The following is a 22,878-nucleotide window of genomic DNA, read 5'->3' as shown; positions in this document are numbered from 1 at the left end:
TTAGAATTTTGTTTCATGTGTTAAAAATTCATTTGTTTGGCATGGATATGGAATATTAGCAAGTTAATCTTAGATTCAAGAGTGCTCGTATGAACTAGATTTGACAAATTACTTCACCTTAGATTGAAGATAAACAATGATGTTTATTAAATTATTAGTAAGAAAAATGTACTTGTAACTTATAATTGCCAAAAAGCAACTAATATATGAAAATTATAGCTAAATTATTGGAAGCGATTATGTTGTGTGGTAAAATCAAGTGTGATATTGTTCTTGTACCCATATACTATATTAGTTTTTTTGTGAATTTCTTATACTGCTTATTAAGACATTCAAAATAGCATATTAAAAAGATAGGATAAGAAATTAAAAAATTTGGAACTTTTGAATTGTTGACGTGGGTACAGGGCAACGTTTGTCGGGTCATCTAGTATAATTATATTTTTTAATGTCAATCAAAATAGTTCATAGAATATTAGTAATGTTTTGATTGTTATTATAAAAAGGAATTAAAAAAACTTTTGAAATATTCTAGGCTAACATTCTCACATATTCCGTATTATTTTGCACAAAGTTCCAGTTTTTGTTCTCACATTTGTTTGATATTGTTGTTTATTTGTTGTTGGTTATGAAACCAGAAGTTTTAGAAATTTATCTCTAACAATTATGGTTAGGAATTATCAATTAGTAATTAACTCATCAACGTTTTTGTGACATATCCATAGTCCATAGTGCTCGTGTTATTTTCCTGAAGAAACGAGCCAAACAAGATGTTCTCAGTAGAACACATTCTATCCTCCCGCGCCGGTAATTTGATAACATTATGAAAGGGAACTCTTTAAAAATGTTGCTACAGTTGACGGCTGCAGCTCATAGCTGGCAAGGCTGGCTGGTTGGTTTACTGGTTGTCTGGTTGGCTGGTGTGTGGCTGACTAGAGTACTTTTAAACTGTGTGAGGCACACGTGTGCTCTGTACCCGTGTGCCGTACAGCATCATTTTAACAGGGCTCTCGGATTACACTTGGTATGCATTACACAAACTTCGCATATATGCAATTTGTTGTAATATCAAATGAATATACGCAAATCGAAACATACGTGCCTATTACACGAACAAATTTTCTCTTTGCCGCAGTTGGATTCAATTTTATGTTCCAAAATCGGTTGGATCGGGCACATGATACATGGACAAACTGAATATAATTTCATACTAAATCGGTCACAGTTTTAAAATAATTAGATTTTTTGGAAAATATATCTTTTACGATATTTTTCTCTGACTGTCATATTTAAAAAATTCAATTTGACAAACGTATTGTTGGAATAAATTTTTGATCTCACGATCGTAAGCAATTTTATGTGATTTTGAACTGCAAATCGTGTACCGTCATGATTTTTTTTAATTTCACCATATAATTTACAACTGTTTTCAGTTATCTAAGGACATCTAGGAAATAGGAAGAAAATACTTATATAATGATTTTTTTTTTTAATATTCTTTAACAGCAATCACAACCTTACGTCCTATGAGCTGTTTGGCTGAAACTTCTCCTTACTTAATATTTTTAGATGGTAACCCAATGGTTAATCCATCCATATTTGATGATTTTGTTATTAGAATTAATCTGATTGGGCTGACTTTTTTATTGGTGCAGCAATGCCGGCAAGGGCAATTTTCACTTGGAAACATATTGCTTGTATAATGAATTGAATAAAATAATGAAAACTGTTAATACTTAAACTTTTTGCTTGAACTTATACTTCTCTCGTATTTATACTTTTACTGGAGTAAAAGAGAATTCCATTGATATAAAATAGTACTCAAATATTGAACTTACAATTAGAAAATCCAATATTCCGATATTCCGATATTCAACTTATAATTTTCTTGAGATATTAATAAGAAATATGATAATTAGTAATTATGAAATACCGAGTTATCGTGGTAAAATTTGCAAATATCTTTTTTAAACACGACTTCTGTCAAACAAAATGATATAAAAACAACTTTCAGACCGTTATAAGAAAGGGTGGAATCACATTTTAATAAAAATATATATAGGGTAGAGTGGCATCAAGGTCGACGAGTAAAATCTCCCATATCTCAAAAACTAGTAAAGTTTTCAAAATTCTTCAAAGTTTGCAAAAATTAGTATCGTTTTTTGGCATTTGTCAAAATTAGACCTTTTATCGATGTTTGCTCAAAAAATGCGTAAACCGATTTCAGAAATGTAAAAGCCATTTGATGTATCTCAATGAGGACTATCGTTTGTCAGTTTTGTGCGACGATCTGCCGAGCAATTTCTTTGTAATTTGAAAAAAGTGTTAAAATTTTCGTCCACATTTAAGCTCATACTACCGAATCGATTTTAAAAAATCGAAAACTGTTTGAAAGATATTAGTTGGGCCGTTTCCTTGTAATTAACTGTTGAAAAAAAAAATTAAGACGATTTTTATTGAACTTTTTTGGCGTATATATCTTGGTCTTATAGAACTTACTGAAATATTACGGCCTTACGGCAAGTAGTTTAATTTTAAAAATTCACCAAAGTTGGAAAAAATGGGTAGTTTTTTTGACGTTTATTAAAATTAAAATTAGACGATTTACATGGTATAACGATAGAGTACTTGGTCTTAATGAACATACTGAATCATTAAAGTACTACGAAAACTGCTTCAATTATAAAAATTATTGATTTTTAAAATTTGCTTTTAGGAAATACTCCGAGTTAACGTGTTCATTCGCTTTTAATTATGTGTAATAAATTCACTCGGAATACTTTTAATCACCCATAAATTAATTTATTTTTTATTGATTAAGTCGATATTTAACGGGGAAGTTCATGTAACTTGCCTCATGGCAAAATACGAATACCAACTAGTTTATTTTGATTAGTTTTGATTTGATTATCAAATTCCATTACACTCCGAAAATTCAAATATAAGAATCACCAATTTCAAAAACAAGAACCTAAAGTTCCAAACATCATCCTTCTTGATTCGCTTAAAGACAATAAGCTCTACTCCAATTTGAAATTGAGCACGTCGGCAAAGACAATAAACACACATTACATCAAATGAAGTGAAACACAGATAAAGTAAGCGAACTGGTTAAAAAAACACCACCCTGGTTCCGCATTTGCCATCCTATTCGTTTGTAAACAGATCTAAAATTGTAACGTATACTAGATATATACATTCCACACCATCCAGCACCGTAATGTGAGGGCTGAGGGAAATAAAAATACTAGTTGAAAATTTAAATATAATAAAAAAATAAATAATAATAATAATATAATAAATAAAATAAATAATAAAGCACTTGTTAACTTTATCTAACAATAAGTTCTGTTGTTAATTTTATCTAAGTATCATCGGTATATATAAGACAGTTTATACAAAATAGTTATTAATTTTATCTAAGTTCTGCAAAGCTAACTAAATACAAAATTATAGTATACAAAATTTTTGGTAAATTGTAAAAAATATCTAAAATATTGAATTGCAATTAAAAATTAAAATTGAAATTGCATTAAAGCCATTTCAAGATACAAAACTCTCATAATTTTTATCGTGTTTCTAATAACATATGTAAATGAACTTTCGAATTGAAATCAATGGTGTATATTATTGATATAGATGAGAGATAATTAGAAAATATAGATTGAATATTTAAAAAAATATTTAGATTAAGATAATTGATACACTAATCAATGAATCCTTAGTGCATGGGAATATTACGAAAAATAGTATAATATATAAAATTATTTATATAGGGGAGAGCGAGGCTCACAATGGTCCACCACCATTATCTCAAAAACGAGTAAAGTTAAGATTTTTTTAACAATATTTGAAAGTAAAAGGCAAAAGATTAGTAACCAGACATCGCCTTAAATCGATCACGAAATAAACGATCACATCTTAAATTTTGTCACAAAATTCGTTTTTCGTTGTCTTTTTATTTTTGAGCACGGTTGTTTAGTTCACGATAAGCAAATATATTTTTAAGTATACTTCATTTAATTGTTTTGTAAGATGTATTGTTATTTTTAAGTTATATTTCTTTAACCTCTAGAATAGTTCACATGTGGTTGTGGTAAAAAGGACCACGTAAAGTTTTATTTTCGAGCGAGATGTAAGCAATAAGAAACTAGTAAATAGTTAAAAATGTAAAATAAGTTTAAAAAAGCAATTTTATAAAAGATAATTCAAATTAATAGTTATTCCAATTCTGATCATGAATTCCTAAAGTTTCAAATGAAGGTTGTATTCAGTATTTATAAAAATGCGCCAATAAAATTCGCTATAACGACAAAAAAATAAAATTAACAATATCATTATGAAAATAATATAATCTGAATTTTGCACTAAACTCAATTTGGATAAACAAATGTTCAACGGCAAAATATACAAGCGTGTAAGCGCCGCGACGCAGTCTAACGATTATTATATTATAAATCTTGGTATGGAACCCATAGAAATGTACACAAAATGTGTAATTATTAATAATAAACTATAAATAAATGTCTAATGATCATTTTTGACACCAATTTGCATTTTTTTCTCTTTTTTTTATTGGATCTCCAAAACCGCTAGACCTGCCTTGTCAAAAATTTAAGCATTTTTTCAGTTCATTGGACGCTCCGTACTTTTTCTAAAACTGAAATGGCATTTTTGCACTTTTTTCCTCGTAACTCCGAACCTGTCTTTGCCAAAAACTAATCCCCATCAATAGGAATCGAATGTTTTTTGAATCATTTAAATCGGTTGATCCGTGTTCTCGAAATCGTTTAGAAAAACTTGTATCCGAACATACACACACACACATATATATCCATTTTTTTTTCAAAGATATGCCAAAATGTTAAGAGGATCCTAAAACGTGAAGATAAGCAAAAAAAAACATTTCGATTTTTTTGCGATTACTATAACTTTCACCACGGGAAGTTAAAAAAATGATAATCAAAATTAGGGGGAATCCATTAATCACGTGAGGTTTTTAGGTGGAGGGAAGGTTTGACAAAAAATCACGAAATATCACATTCGGGAAGGAGGGGTATTGTAAGATATCACGTGTATTTATTTTTTGTCTGAAATTTAAAAGAAAAATCCAAACATTTTCAAAAAAATCAAAATTTTCACAATTTTTTCTCTTAACTAAAAATACAAATGATGTTTGGTGGGGTAGGGGTAATTTTATTATCACCACGTATTAGGGATCGTTCAAGTATTACATAAGCAGATTTAGTACAATTATTTACCCCCCCCCCCCGCTCCCCCTTTGCCAGCAAAAGTAAGCAAAGCTGTCACCAAAATATCACATAAATAAGCAAATCAATCACCTCCCCGCCCCCCTATAGTGCTTACGTAATACTTGAACGGCCCCTTACCAAGGGGGAGGGGGTGTCTAAAAATCCATAAAAAATCGAATATGTGATTAAAGGACGCCCCCTTAGGCAAACGTTTCATTTAAATTTAAGACTACGTATTCTGGTTAATTAAAGGATATTCGAATTGTTCTTATTGTTAGTTCTCCAGCTTGTAGTCTAAAACCTTCTAACAGTCGGTAGTAGGTAGTTGGTAGAGAGTGGGCAACCCGACTCCCGTTGATCGTGCTTAGCTGCATGAATACCTTTGCAGCTTGTGCTTCTTCGTTGTAAGATGATACCCCGGTACGGTGCACAGAACAGAGCCCGATGCAAACGGATACCGCGACAGAGCCGCGCGAGACCGGCGCGAGACCGACGCGACGCCGCGCCAACCAGAACCGCGACGACGCTTGGCTTTTATTTCCCGATGACAAATAGCCCTTTATCATGCATTCGCCGATACGGACACGGACACGGACACGGTAATCTGTACCGGTCCAGAACTTCTCAAAATGGATAGTAGTGTTTTTTTTTGAAATATTGTAAATTCGAGGTTGTATTCAATTTAATCAGTTAATTTAAAATAGTTCATTGTGATCTCTGTCCCATTCGACATTCTACATTAAAATTTAAATATAATTGTTCTAAGCAACATATAGTTACTATGCGTACTATAACGCATTGATATAGAGACATTAATTAATTTATCTAAATTTTTGAAATTCTTTAAAATTAATAATTCTTTAAATTCAAAAACTTCAAAACAATGTTACTTCATATGTTTTAATTTCTCTTTATATATTAACTTATCTTTATAAGTAAGTCATTATGATTAATATAAGCCACATTATAGTTACTTAACCTTTAAATTAAAAAAATGTTTTTGGCGTATTTCGAACTTCAAAGCTGTTGTCACAAATTTAACTATTTTCTGCGAATATATGTACAGTAGAGCCTCGAATAACCGAACTAATTGTTGTCGATAGGCCTTTGTATAATCGAATGTATGAAGAATAATGTTGTGTATTCATTAAAAATAACAAATACATACATAGACATCAACAAAAATAATGTTTATTAAGTAATTGAAACTTTCTTATGTATGTACATATATATTTTCTTAAATTATATTACATTCATATATAAAACTGCAGCATAAAATTTTTGCATTAATCATGCAAAAATTTGACTTGTAGGAATGTACATACATACGAGTTGTTATACATTTTCGTTTTTAAACTGCATTTTTAGTTTCCACCGCATGAAGACTAGGACTATAGCCGAAACGTATAAATTTTAAAATAAATTATTAAAGAAATTCATATTTTTTCTTGATATTATGCCCAATTATTAAACTCTGTTAATACATATATCCACATCAATTTCAGAACTATGCAATAGGGTAGAACGGGAAACAAAGGTCAAATTTGACTTTGAGCAATTATATTGTGAAAACCAAACCAATCCAAAAAAAAAATATCTGACTATGTTCAGCTAATTCATCATTGTAGAAATGTTATTTATGCAGTTTCACAAAAAAAATTCACCTGGTTCTTTTTACTCCATAGGCGAGGTAAAATGAGACAACAAGGGGGAAAACAGGTCTAATGTATTATTTTTTAAATTTAAAGATATTATTTAAAATATTAGCTACATTATTCAACCAATGCAAAATATAAATTTCATGGGTACATTTTTTACAGAGATAACACTGTATATAACCTTGATCTGGTATTTAGACAGAAATATTCATCAGCAGAGTTGGAATAACTATTTATTTAATATATCTTGTAAAAATGCTTTTTTTTAACTTAATTTACATTTTTATTGTTTAAATCTTTGCCAGGGTAGAGGTTACATAAAAAACTGTTGAATCTAACTTAAAATTAACAATACATCTTATAAAACAATTACTTAACGTATTACTAAAAGTATATTAAGGTCTTGTAAACTAAAAAAAATTCTCAAAACCAAAAAAACTAACAAAGAAAATACTTTTGTTATGGATTTTCAAACATTGCCGTTGATCTTCCGATAGCAACGTCGTGAGAATCAAGGGTATGGCTGGTTATACATCTTTTGCCCCTCTACTTTCAAATATTATTGTTAAAACATTATTAACATTAATGGTTTTTGAGACATTGGTTGTGGACCTTTTTACCCGCGAATCTTTAAGCTCCATTCTATTTATTCAATATAAATTCTATCACCACATGAAATCAATTGCTTGGAATGTTAAATAAACAATCAATTTATAAACTAAAACATTATAGGTTAAACAATAAACTAAACGACACAGTAAAAATTCAATTTCAATTCATTTTTTCAATTCATTTCATTTCGTTTAAAATATTTTATTTCAATTTTTTGCTCACAAACTCACAAAAATAAAAGCAGCAAAAATCCAAATCAAATATTTCGAGTCCAAACCAGGTGTGTGTAATATTAATATAATTTTGATTTATATGAAGTGAATTACTTAGATAAATAATTAAATTACAAATTAAATTAAAACGGTTAAAGGTTGAACAATAAACAAAATGTAACAGTTGAAATTCCATATTTTTGGTTGAAAATTTCATATTGTATAAAAAAATCGAATTTTTGTGTGTTCACATGAATCAAAATCAAATATGCAGAGTCCAACAAAATATGTTTAATATTGAAATGATTTTTTTTTTCAAATTATTGAAGTAGATCGTGTCAATTATATGACATTAATTTGAAGAGATGCTATATCAACTAATCTCACAGCTCATTAAAAATACTAACATACTAATAATAAATATTACCAATGTTTCAAGAAAAACAATTGCTGAACATCATCATAGAGCTCATTAATAACATTAATAAAAATAATTTTTAAATTTATGAAAATTAAAACATTTATTAAAAACGATTTTAGCACGAACAGTTTCTGGCATATTATGATCTCAAGCACAAATTGCTATGATGTTAATGATGTTGATACAGAAGAGCATAAAACGTATTAAATTGAGCTCGAAGCAGTACTTTGACATTTGATTAAGGTTCGTCCTCCGAGCTTTGAGCTAACACTGTCAAGTTGAATTACTAGATCACGATCACGTCGCACTGGCCCTGTCCCTGTCCCTTGAATAAAACAGTGCCTGAGAGTATATTTCTACAATAAGTTTAATTGAAATTATAAACAAATTAAGAAAATTATAATATTAATATATACTCAAAAGCTGGAGTTACAGAGTTGTTAAAAAAGTTATTAAATTTCTTAAATTTACAAATATTTAAAAATAAATTCATATAACACATTTTAAACAATAGTTTTGAATAATTCAACTAATGCTAAATAAAAATTTCATGGGTACTTTTGTACAGACATAACACTGTATATAACCTTGATCTAGTATTTCGACATTTTATACAATTCTGTCAATTTTAAACAAATTGAGATGAAACTGTAAAAATTGATGTAAAAACTATTTTTTATTTTTTTATTGTCTTTATTATCTCCTTTATTTACAACTGTCCAGTTAAGGACATTTAATAAATTTGTGGAATTTATAATAGTCGGCAGTAAAGAGACATTGTATACTAAACGAGCATGTTGGAAACAAATAATGTAAATATTAAACAGATAAAAAAAAATCTAACTTAACTAACAATAAGACAAAATATGAAAAGGTCCATTAACCACATAATCGATTTTTAAAGATCTTCCTTCCCCTTTGGTGATATTTAAAATGTTGAAATTACCATTTAATTTACTTTTCTCCCAGCTAACTGGTAAACTAACAAAATAATTGCTAATAAAAAACTGGCACAACCGTCCCCAGTCTCCCCTACTATCAATTAGATCCGATTTTCAATTTTGTACCATAAAGATAAAGATTATGTTATTTTTTAAACAAAACAAATTCTATCCTAATTTAATTTTATCCATTTTTAGAACAAGGGTGGTGGAGTAGGGCAAGGCTCAAAGATCCAATTTGTCTTTAAGCAATTATATTGCAAAAACCAAACCAATTATATTCAATCACAACAAATAACACAAATCAAACAAACAACTATCTGACTATGTTCAGTGAAACTCCCAGCTAATTCATGACTGTAGTCACCTGGCTCTTTTTACCCTATAGGCGAGGAAAATGGGACATCCAAAGGTTTTTGAATATACCTTAGTAAAAATGGATGTATGTGTGTGAGTGTGCGGGCGTGTGTGTGTGTGAGTGTGTGTGTGTGCGGATACAAATTCTCGTCGACGACTTCAGGAACACGGTTCAACCGATTTTAATTATTTAAAAACATTCGATTCCAATTGATAAGGAGACGTGCTGATTAGTTTTTGGAAAAGGCAGGCCTAGCCGTTTCGAAGATACGGGGCTAAAAGTGTGAAAAACGGTAACTCAGTTTTTAAGAGAACGAAGCGTCTGATTTTAATAATTCAAAAACATTTTACTTGTATTGACAAGACAAAGAGTTGATTGAATTTTTGGGAAGGCAGGTCTAGCGGCTTCGGAGATCTAGTAAAAAAGTATAAAAAATGTCATTTGGCGGTCAAAAATTATCGTTAGACACATGCACATCAAATTATCAGATATTTTATGGAGATTTTAATAATACGCATTTTTGTTCAGATTTGTATGGATTCCGTAACATCGTTTGTCCGTTAGACGGCGACGCGGCGCTCACGCGCTTCAATATTTTGTCTCTATGCAGCTAAAGCAGTGCGATTGCTATGAAAAAAGTTCAAAATTTCCATAATACTTCAAAATAAAAAAACATTAATAAAAAGTTTTCAAAAATTCAGAATTTTTCAAAAATCAAAGTCAAAAAAATCTTTTTTTAAAAAAAATATTTTTTGGTAAATCAAAATCAAAAGATCAAAAAAATCTTTTTGTATAAAAATTAATTTTTCGTACTGAAAGTTACAGCAATTTGCCATAAGGCACGATTCCATACATCACTAGTTTAAACATAAATCATGTTCAAATTATAATATTTTAATGTAAACGTGGACTGGTTGTCAGTTTTAGGTACTTGTATAAAAATATTCGTCCCTCTGATATAATGTTTGTCGAAACATTAACATTGATATTTACCAAAAATATCCATATTAAATAATTCCATATATAAATTCGAATATGATTTAACTGGTAAACATTGTAACTGAGTCGAAACACACGCACGCTGGTGTTTGAACTCTAAATATACCCAACTAATAAATCACTGGTTTATTTTTGGCGAAGTCTAAATTTACTTCTAACAATCGTGTTGAAATGAATAATCTATCTATTATCACTGATCCTATGTCGATAATGAGGAATCGATATTTTCATTCCCTGCCCGAGGTCTTTAGAATAAAGATCGTATTGCCTGTAGTAGTATCAGGATGCATGTTATTCTACCCAGATGGGACATGAAACACTAGAAGAATAATGAGCGCGCTCGTTTGGGTACTCTTGCACGATTTTTTTTATTCATTAGTATTTACTGCGCTAAAACATTTCTTGCTGCCTGTTCATTGCTTCTTTGTGACAGTACGTAATTAATTTCATGTTTTATAATGGAAAATACGGAGATTGGGAAATTGTTTGAAGTCGCAGTGGTGATGGGTATAATAGATACATTCGATCAATGGACCAGGAACTGTCACAGAAAAATATTATTAACTTTACGTAGGCTAAGCTATAGTAATCGCAAAAAAATCGAAAGTGAAAATTTTTGCATATCTTTACTTTTCAGAGGTTTCTGAACATTTTGACTTACTTTAAAAATAATGGATTTATGTGTGTATGTGCGGTTACAAACTTTTGTCGACGATTTCGGAACACGTTTCAACCGATTAGAATGATTCAATAAACATTCAATTCTTATTGATAAGGAGACGTGCTGATTAGTTTTTGGCAAAGGCAGGCCTAGCCGTTTCGAAGTTACAGAACAAATAGAGCCAAATATGGTACCTCATTTTTGGAGGGAACGGAGCGTCCAATTTGTATGATTAAAAAAATATTTTATTTATATTGGCAAAATGAAGAACTGTTCAAATTTTTGGAAAGGCAGGTCCAGCGGTTATAAATTTTCAATTAAAAAAATTAAAAAACGCCTTTTGGCAGGCAAAAATGATTATTAGACATATGCACATCAAATTATTAGATATTATATGGAGACTATAATGTGTACACATTTTGTGTCAATTTTTTTGGGTTCCGTACCAAGATTTTTAATTTCAAGTATATGGTTCAAACAAATGTCCTCGACATTTTCCACAGTATTAAAAAACCGATTTGAATAATTTTAACAACATTCGATTCGTATTGATAAGTAGATGTGTTTTTTTTTTTTTTTTTTTTTTATTAACTCTTTTATTTACAACTGTCCAGTACAGGACATTCAGTAAATTTAATGGATTTACAATAGTCCGCCGAAAAGGTACACATAAGTAGATGTGTTGATCAGTTTTTGGCAAAGGCAGATCTAGCCGTTTCGAAGATACGGGGCAAAAAGAACCAAAAATGGTAATTCGGTTTTTGAGAGAACGAATCATCCGATTCGAATAATTCAAAAAACATTTTATTCATATTGACTAAACGAAAAACAGTTCAAATTTTTGGAAAGGCAGGACCAGCGTTTTTCGAGATCTCATAAAAAAAGTAAAAATAATTTCATTTGGCGGTCAAAATTGATCATTAGAAATACGCACATCATATTATCAGATATGTTATAGAGATTATAATAATAAGAACAAATTTTGTGTACATTTCTATGGGTTCCGTACTAATTTTTACACTTTAGACTACCGCGCAACTATGCAGCACGATTGCTTTAAAAAAAAGTTCAAAATTCTCAAAAAAATCAAAATATAAAAAAAATCTTTTTTTCAAAAATGACAATTTTTAAAAAAAAAATCAATTTTCAAAAATCTAATTTTGTCAAAGTTTTGAAAGAAATTGAAGCTTTTATAAACATTTCCAATTTCGGTACGGGAAGTTCCAGCAATTTTCCTTAAGGCACGATGCCATGCACCACTAGTTTGGTGAATGGTTTGTGAATTTCCTCTTAAAACATTTCTTTACATAGGTTTTTTTTAAGAAATACTTTGTTAGAGTAAATTTTTCTCGTTATTGGCTCGCAAAATGGTTTTCTCGTTAATGGCTCGGGCTTATTGTAACAAGAGTAAGTTGTAAACACAAGGTAAGTTGTAGCACAGCACTTTTTCTAGAAAATGATTTATTGTGAAATAATAAACAATAGCTAATTATTTTTACTGGATTTGGTAGATCAAGATTATTGATTTATAAAAAAAACTGTTGCAACAAGCCCTTAGCTCTCCTACTAACTGTTGTCCTAACTCTATGTGATATTCCATATTATCACAATTTCTGTAAGATTGAGGAATTTTCATTGATGCAACAATGCTCCGAAACGCAATTTTTACTTAGATACATGTTACTATCTATATTTGAAAACCCATGTCTCTGCTGCTTGACATCAGGCTGTCCATGAAAATTAGTTCTATTTGGTCGATAGATATTAGTGATATAGATGACAAATGTTATGAATATTTTTTTTTAATTATTCAGACAAAATTTCAAGGTGCAAAAGGACATTATATCAGTAATCTACCATTCCAGAATTAACAACATATTTTCATAAAATGCGTCGCAAGTCCAGGACTTCGGTGATAAGCTGACACCTAGCTCGTATCATGTTTCTTTTCATGTATTATGGCTAGGAGGTGTAGAATTTCCATTGGAAACATTGTACATAACCGATATACCTAACCTATATAATAATTAAGTTATACTATTGAGCACATCCAACGCTAAATACGGATTATAGTATTTCGCATTACTTTGTAAAGATCTCAGATTACGTGTTTGTTTATATTGGCAAGAAAATTGTTTTTGTCAGTAATTGATATAAATAAAACAAACATATCAACAAAAAAATTGACTAAATTTTGTTTCTTTATTCAGCCAGCGATGAATAAATTCTAGAATTTTTAGCAATTTGTAAAAGCTTTTCTCTCTGAAGTTGTAATGGAATCTCGCGTTTGGATGATATGTTAGAGAATCTGGAATCTAGATACAAGAATTCTGGTTACAGGAAAAAAGTAGAGAAACAATGAATTTGTTAGAACGTACTGGGGATTCTGCAGTTAAATCCTGGTTACAAAATTAAAAAATGGCAATTCATAAATATAAATTTATTAAACTGAATTATATAATTATCTGCCATACATAACATATACTATTGACTGTATCTTATATTATTTAAATTTCTGGCGCATCTCACCTGCTTTTTAGCAGTAATAATGTAGACATTACATTTTTCTTGCATATTATATTCTAATATTATTTAGACTCATAATTTCAGCTAAATTCAAATTTCAAGTACATTGACATATCTAGCAGATGACAGTTCAAATGTTTTCAATGTCAAACAATGATAAGTGTTTTTTTTTTGTAATTTTTGCCATTTATTTCTACAATAATACTATTGTTTTATCGTTCATTTTCCTTTGACAAACTCTAAAAAGAATTATCAAAATCCGAATAACCGTTTAGGAGAAGTATCAAATCCATACACCCGTACAGAAGAATTTTATATTAAGTGTATGGAATTCTTCTTCAAAAAGTAGAGAAACAAATAATTTGCTGGAACATATTATAGTTAAATCCTAGTTACAATATAGAAAAGTAGAAATTTATGAAAAGTGATATAATAGTATGTACAAAATGTAGAAAAAGAATATATAAAAAGTTCACTGATAAAAATGCAGATGGTAATCATCATAGATAAATAAGTATAAATCATCGTTAATACAATGTAGATGTAGTGATTTTTATATTATTAGGGTAGCGCGGGGCACAAAAGTCGAATTTGACTTTCAGTAATAATACTGTCTATACTAAATGCACTACATGACAACACATAACATATATCAAACAAACAACTATCGAACAATGCTCAGTAAAATTCCCAGTTAACTCCTAATTATAGAAATATGTTTTTTTTTACTAATAGGTTGTCAAATATCTCCCTTCCGCCTTTTTGTATTATAAACCAAGAGCAAAAAAGCGGAAGGGAGATATTTGACAACCTAATATTTTTCTAAAATTTGTCATCTGTCCCATTTTGCTTCATGACGGGGTAAGAAGGGACAGCGAGGGGTCAAACAGACCCAACAAAATAAAGGAATTGTATGAAATAATAGCTACATTATTTAACCAATGTAAATACAAACTTTATGAGAACAATTTTTACAAAAATTACATTGTATATAACCTTGATCTGGTATCTTGAAATAAATATTTATCAGCAGAGATCGAATAAATATTAATTTAATTTATATCTTGTAAGAATGCTTTTTTAACTTTTTTAGGTGTATTAGAAGCATCCCAAATGTGATTTTTATAAATAAGTAATAAGATAGCGTATCGTATTGTGTGCTTAATCATTTGGCTCAAAATATTACAACCACACAATGTGAGAAAACCAAAATAACACAGGTTCTAAATGATCCAGAAAACAAACGTGACGCACATCTTGTATTTATGATACACTACCTGAACAACGGCGACATTGTCGATGATCAGAATTGTTAGTTTGATTTAAAAAAAAAATTCAATTTTTTTTGTTGTTTTAAATTTTATATAAACGATGGTCAAATCTATTTTTGTCAATTATCAAAATGGAATAAAGTTTGTTCAGGGATTATAGTAAGTTGGGTATATTTTCCGACAAATTATTAATTTCACCTAATGATAAATCTCAAAAAAGAATTTGAATAATATAAATTATATTGAGCATTTAATGATAGTTTTTTTTTAATAAAAAATTATTTACTTTATGTATCGTGTTATAGTTTTTGTTCATAATGCAAAGTGCAATTGATAAACAGAAATTATGACTAAAGTACATTAAATTTTTATATTCAAAATATAAAAAATATACACAATTTAATATAATTAGCTAAACAAATTTCATCATGTTTTATAGGCGTTCAATTTTTAAAACATGATGAAATTTGTTTAGCTAATTATATTAAATTGTGTATATTTTTTTAAAATAATAACAATAATAAATATAACTAAAATAATAATAATTTTATATAATGCACGAATAAATAAGAAGTTTTGTCATGTATATCATAAGTCTCAAAAATTTGGAATGCAAAATGCATGATGTTCTGTAAAAAGCTGCATTTAATAATATTAGAATTTTCAGTTCTTAGAAATAATTTATTTTGTGATTATTTGCAGACAGAAAACATTCGAAATATTGTTACAATTAATAACTTCATTCTAGTCTCCAATCTTGAGTTCATTAAATTTTTCAGAGAATTTCAAATAGCAATTGATAAATAAAAATTATGATTAAATTATGATTAAAGTTTTATATAAATGTGGGTCAATTTGCTAAATAACTAATTATGATAAGTTAAGTATATTTTAAAAAAAAAAATCAATAGAATAATTAGTAATAAATAGATCAATTCAGAAATCAGATGTAACGTTATCATATATATCATGAATCCCAAAAAACGGTTGAAATAATTATATATGGAGCATTGAATGACATCAAGGTGACTTAAATGCTTAGTTTCAGGTGTGAATCACTTCAGAATACTTAACTAGGAAGATGATTTATTAACTTCCCGTAGGGTAAGTTATAGTAATGGGCCGAAAATTGAAAATGAAAATTTTTGCATATCTTTACGTTTTAGAGGTTTCTGAACATTCTGCATACCTGATTGTCAGAAAAAATTGATGTTTGTGTGTGTGTGTTTTGTATTTTTTTGTTCACGTTTTCGGGCGCACGATCAGCCGATTTGAATGGTTAAAAAAACATTCGATTCCTATTGATAGGGAGATGTGCTGATTAGTTTTTGGCAAAGTCAGGTCCAGCCCTTACGGAGATACGGAGCAAAGAGTGCAGACAATAGAAATCGAGTTTTTGAGAGAATGGAGTATCTGATTTGAATGATCCAAAAAAACATTCAATTTATAATGATTGGGAGAAGAGGTGATTAGTTTTTGGCAAAGGCAGGTCTTGCTATTACGATACTACGATACGATACAGAGCTAAATGTACAAAAAATAGCAGTTTTCAAGAGAAATAAGCATCCGATTTGAAAGATTCAAAAAACTTTCTATTTGTTTTGACAAAACAATTGCTTTTGGGGAAAAAACTTCATTTCAATTTTTTTTTGTATATTGGAAATAACTCAGATTTCAATTTTAATTCTGGTTAAAGTTCTATAGATCGCTTATATAAATTAAATGGATAATTTTAACTTTGTAATTTAGTTTATATAATTCTTATAAATATTAGACAATATTACAGTATTTATAGTAATTTATTTGAAAGCATTTAATATTCCTCGAATATTACGGTACGGTACGGGAAGTTCCAGCAATTTACCATTACACCACAGTTTATATCTTTATCTATGGATGTTCATAATGCATAAGTAGATAAAACAACAAATAGGTAAAATCTAGAGATTCCAATTACCGCACAAAACTTAAGATCATGTTTAATAAGATACAATTCTCCTCAATCTTGCCTAGATATAATTTTCAAGATTCTATTTCAACTATAATAGTAAAATTAGTGGTGCATTGAATTTTCAGATGAAAAACGATACTCTTTCATAATTATAGGATATAATTATAGATTATCCCGCTGCTCGCTTCAACAACCGCGTGTTATCGGACACTACACATCAGTGAGACTTACGTCAATTCCCTCATCCACGGACCGTTTCTTCAAATTTAGACCAAATTTAGTGTAATCACAAGTAGTCATTGGGGTAATATCACTACCCATCACTAGAAATAATTGTTAAAATTTCTCAATTCACCACCATAAAATCAACACACCGGGAAAACACAATTTACACTATTGGGAAAAGAATCACGATAATAATAATCACGAAGAACTGTTATTAGTTAGGGTTTCTTTTACCACGTGATAGTATTCTTTTACCAACGTCATCCCATTACGACGTCCATAAGCTGACTGAAGTTTCTCTATATATTTATATGTAGAGTGCCATGCTGCTTTGTACCCGCGCGCCGTGCGACTTATATATTTTCGAACACCGAAACACATGGGGGATATTATTGTATGCCGCCAGAGGAGCGCATGCGCCCCACTCTTGCATTCTGATTGAAAAAGCTGTTTGTTTTGAAACGACTAACTACTAGTGGGGCGCATGGCATTGTGCCTTAAGGCAAATTGCTGGAACTTCCCGTACCAAAAATTATTTTTTTTTAAAAAAGATTAACATTTTTGAAAAAAAACTCTGAAAAATTAGATTTTTGAGAAACTACAAATTTTTGACAAAAATTTACTTTTTTTGAAAAAAAAACGACTTTTGAAGAAAAATTTAATTTAATTACGAAATATCGAAGCGCGTAAGCGCCGCGTTGCCGTCTAACGGATGAACATTGGTACGGAACCCATAGGAATGTAAAAAAAAATATACTTATTGTTAAAATGTCTATAAAATATCTGATAATTTTATGTGCATATGTCTAATGATCATTTTTGACCGCCAAATGGCATTTTTTTTACTTTTTTCACTAGATCTCCGAAACCGCTAGACCTGCCTTCATAAAAATTTGATCAGTTCTTGTTAATACAAGTAAAATGTTTTTTGAATTATTCAAATCGGACTCTCCGTTCTCTTAAAAACTGAGGAACCGTTTCTGGCACTTTTTGCTTCATATCTTCGGAACGGCTAGACCTGCCTTCGCCAAAAACTAATCAGCACGTCTTCTTATCAATATGAATCGAATGTTTTTTAAATTATTGAAATCGCTTCATCCGTGTTCCCGAAAACGTCGACGAAAATTTGTATCCGCACACACATACATACATGCACACACACATACACATGCATCCATTTTTTGTAAGGTATGCCAAAATTTTCAGAAGGTTTTGAAACGTAAAGATATATAAAAATTTTCATTTTCGATTTTTTTGCGATTACTTGCCCCACGGTGAAAACTTTGAAAACTAGTGGTGCATGGCATCGTGCCTTAAGGCAAATTGTTTAATCTTACCATACCAAAAATTAAATTTTCAAAAAAAAAAAACTTTATTTTGGAACTTTGCAAAATATAGATTTTCGTCAATTTTAATGATTTTTAATTTTTTTTTTTTTATTTTTTGAAATATTTTAAAAAAAATGAACTGTTTTTCAAAGCAATTGCGATACTTTAGCTGCGTGGAAAAGAAATATCGACGCGCTTTTATTTTTTCGCTTTTTTTACTCGACCTTCAAAACCGCTAAACTTGTCTTTCCAAAAATTTATAATTTTTTTCATTTTGTCAATGCTTTTTTGAAATATTTGAATCGGACGCTCAAAAACTGAATTGTCTAAAAACTAATCAGCACGTCTTCTTATCAATACAAATCGAATGTTTTTTGAATAATTCAAATCGGTTGATCCGTGTTTCCGAAATCGTCTACTAAAATTTAAAACACAAATACATCCATTTTTTTTTCAAAAAATAACAAAATGTTCAGAAACGTTTGAAACGTAAATAAAAATTTGAAAATCATTTACGTGGGTGCATTTTTTACAGAGCTAACACAGTAATATCTAGCAAGCCAAAACAAATCCCACTCGAAAATCAAGCAAGCTAAAACAAATCTCACTCAAATAAGCTAAAGCAAATCTCACTCAAATATCTAGCAAGCCATAAATGACACTCGAAAATCAAGCAACCTAAAACAAATCTCACTCAAATATCTAGCAAGCCAAAACAAATCACATTCGAAAATCAAGCCAGCTAAAACAAATCTCACTCAAATATCTAGCAAGCCAAAACAAATCACACTCGAAAATCAAGCAAACTAAAACAAATCTCACTCAAATATCTAGTAAGCCAAAACAAATCACACTCGAAAATCTAGCAAGCTAAAACAAATCTCACTCAAATATCTAGCAAGCCAAAGCAAATCACACTCGAAAATCAAGCAAGCTAAAACAAATCTCACTCAAATATCTAGCAAGCCAAAACAAATCACACTCGAACATCAAGCAAGCTAAAACAAATCTCACTCAAATATCTAGCAAGCCAAAACAAATCACACTCGAAAATCTAGCAAGCTAAAACAAATCTCACTCAAATATCTAGCAAGCCAAAACAAATCACATTCGAAAATCAAGAAAGCTAAAACAAATCTCACTCAAATATTTAGCAACCCAAAACAAATCACACTCGAAAATCTAGCAAGCTAAAACAAATCTCACTCAAATATCTAGCAAGCCAAAACAAATCACACTCGAAAATCAAGAAAGCTAAAACAAATCTCACTCAAATATTTAGCAACCCAAAACAAATCACACTCGAAAATCTAGCAAGCTAAAACAAATCTCACTCAAATATCTAGCAAGCCAAAACAAATCACACTCGAAAATCAAGAAAGCTAAAACAAATCTGACTCAAACATCTAGCAAGCCAAAACAAATCACACTCGAAAATCAAGCAAGCTAAAACAAATCTCACTCAAATATCTAGCAAGCCAAAACAAATCACACTCGAAAATCAAGCAAGCTAAAACAAATCTCACTCAAATATCTAGCAAGCCAAAACAAATCACACTCGAAAATCAAAAAAGCTAAAACAAATCTGACTCAAACATCTAGCAAGCCAAAACAAATCACACTCGAAAATCAAGCAAGCTAAAACAAATCTCACTCAAATATCTAGCAAGCCAAAACAAATCACACTCGAAAAACAAATCTCACTCAAATATCTAGCAAGCCAAAACAAATCACACTCGAAAATCTAGCAAGCTAAAACAAATCTCACTCAAATATCTAGCAAGCCAAAACAAACCACACTCGAAAATCAAGAAAGCTAAAACAAATCTCACTCAAATATTTAGCAACCCAAAACAAATCACACTCGAAAATCTAGCAAGCTAAAACAAATCTCACTCAAATATCTAGCAAGCCAAAACAAATCACACTCGAAAATCAAGAAAGCTAAAACAAATCTCACTCAAATAACTCAAAACAAATCACACTCGAAAATCTAGCAAGCTAAAACAAATCTCACTCAAATATCTAGCAAGCCAAAACAAATCACACTCGAAAATCAAGCAAGCTAAAACAAATCTCACTCAAATATCTAGCAAGCCAAAACAAATCACACTCGAAAATCTAGCAATCTAAAACAAATCTCACTCAAATATCTAGCAAGCCAAAACAAATCACACTCGAAAATCAAGAAAGCTAAAACAAATCTCACTCAAATATTTAGCAACCCAAAACAAATCACACTCGAAAATCTAGCAAGCTAAAACAAATCTCACTCAAATATCTAGAAAGCCAAAACAAATCACACTCGAAAATCTAGCAAGCTAAAACAAATCTCACTCAAATATCTAGCAAGCTAAAACAAATCACTCGAAAATCAAGCAACCTAAAATAAATCTCACTCAAATATCTAGCAAGCCAAAACAAATCACACTCAAAAATCAAGCAACCTGAAACAAATCCACTCAAATATCTAGCAAGCTAAAGCAAATCTTACTCAAATATCTAGCAAGCCAAAATAAATGACGCTCGAAAATCAATCAAGCTAAAACAAATCTCACTCAAATATCTAGCAAGCCAAAACAAATCACACTCGAAAATCAAGCAAGCTAAAACAAATCTCACTCAAATATCTAGCAAGCCAAAACAAATCACACTCGAAAAACAAATCTCACTCAAATATCTAGCAAGCCAAAACAAATCACACTCGAAAATTAAGCAAGCTAAAACAAATCTCACTCAAATATCTAGCAAGCCAAAACAAATCACACTCGAAAAACAAATCTCACTCAAATATCTAGCAAGCCAAAACAAATCACACTCGAAAAACAAATCTCACTCAAATATCTAGCAAGCGAAAACAAATCACACTCGAAAATCAATCAAGCTAAAACAAATCTCACTCAAATATCTAGCAAGCTAAAACAAATCACACTCGAAAAACAAATCTCACTCAAATATCTAGCAAGCCAAAACAAATCACACTCGAAAATTAAGCAAGCTAAAACAAATCTCACTCAAATATCTAGCAAGCCAAAACAAATCACACTCGAAAATCAATCAAGCTAAATCAAATCTCACTCAAATATCTAGCAAGCCAAAACAAATCACACTCGAAAATCAAGCAAGCTAAAAAAAATCTCACTCAAATATCTAGCGAGCCAAAACAAATCACACTCGAAAATCGAGCAACCTAAAAAAATATCACTCAAATATCTAGCAAGCCAAAACAAATCACACTCGAAAAACAAATCTCACTCAAATATCTAGCAAGCCAAAACAAATCACACTCGAAAAACAAATCTCACTCAAATATCTAGCAAGCGAAAACAAATCACACTCGAAAATCAATCAAGCTAAAACAAATCTCACTCAAATATCTAGCAAGCTAAAACAAATCACACTCGAAAAACAAATCTCACTCAAATATCTAGCAAGCCAAAACAAATCACACTCGAAAATTAAGCAAGCTAAAACAAATCTCACTCAAATATCTAGCAAGCCAAAACAAATCACACTCGAAAATCAAGCAAGCTAAAAAAAAATCTCACTCAAATATCTAGCGAGCCAAAACAAATCACACTCGAAAATCTAGCAAGCTAAAACAAATCTCACTTAAATATCTAGCAAGCCAAAACAAATCACTCTCGAAAATCAAGCAAGCTAAAACAAATCTCACTCAAATATCTAGCAAGCCAAAACAAATCACACTCGAAAATCTAGCAAGCTAAAACAAATCTCACTTAAATATCTAGGCCAAAACAAATCACACTCGAAAATCAAGCAAGCTAAAACAAATCTCACTCAAATATCTAGCAAGCCAAAACAAATCACACTCGAAAATCTAGCAAGCTAAAACAAATCTCACTCAAATATCTAGCAAGCCAAAACAAATCACACTCGAAAATCAAGCAAGCTAAAACAAATCTCACTCAAATATCTAGCAAGCCAAAACAAATCACACTCGAAAATCAAGCAAGATAAAACAAATCTCACTCAAATATATAGCAAGCCAAAACAAATCACACTCGAAAATCAAGCAAGCTAAAACAAATCTCACTCGAATATCTAGCAAGCCAAAACAAATCACACTCGAAAATCAAGCAAGCTAAAATAAATCTCACTCAAATATCTAGCAAGCCAAAACAAATCACACTCGAAAATCTAGCAAGCTAAAACAAATCTCACTCAAATATCTAGCAAGCCAAAACAAATCACACTCGAAAAGCAAGCAAGCTAAAACAAATCTCACTCAAATATCTAGCAAGCCAAAACAAATCACACTCGAAAATCAAGCAAGCTAAAACAAATCTCACTCAAATATCTAGGAAGCCAAAACAAATCACACTCGAAAATCTAGCAAGCTAAAACAAATCTCACTCAAATATCTAGCAATCCAAAACAAATCACACTCGAAAATCAAGCAAGCTAAAACAAATCTCACTCAAATATCTAGCAAGCCAAAA

The 22,878-nt window shown here is 30.3% G+C and overlaps 1 protein-coding gene across 1 annotated transcript in view; it reads right to left on the bottom strand.

Annotated features, from left to right (window-relative positions):
- Nucleotides 1–17,135, bottom strand: part of LOC113376226 — a 165,794-nt gene extending 148,659 nt beyond the window's left edge. Inside the window, exon 1 of the mRNA XM_026616136.1 lies at nucleotides 17,094–17,135. The gene's annotated coding sequence lies outside the window, so the exon portion shown is untranslated. The remainder of the gene's footprint in view (nucleotides 1–17,093) is intronic.
- Nucleotides 17,136–22,878: the final 5,743 nt, after the last annotated feature.

The sequence above is a fragment of the Ctenocephalides felis genome, unplaced genomic scaffold (assembly GCF_003426905.1).
Source record: "Ctenocephalides felis isolate EL2017-DRISC unplaced genomic scaffold, ASM342690v1 CF-g0.4_SCAFFOLD_01886, whole genome shotgun sequence".
NCBI lineage: Eukaryota > Metazoa > Arthropoda > Insecta > Siphonaptera > Pulicidae > Ctenocephalides > Ctenocephalides felis.
Note: the sequence above shows the minus strand (reverse complement) of the source record. Positions and strands in the feature narration are given on the sequence as shown.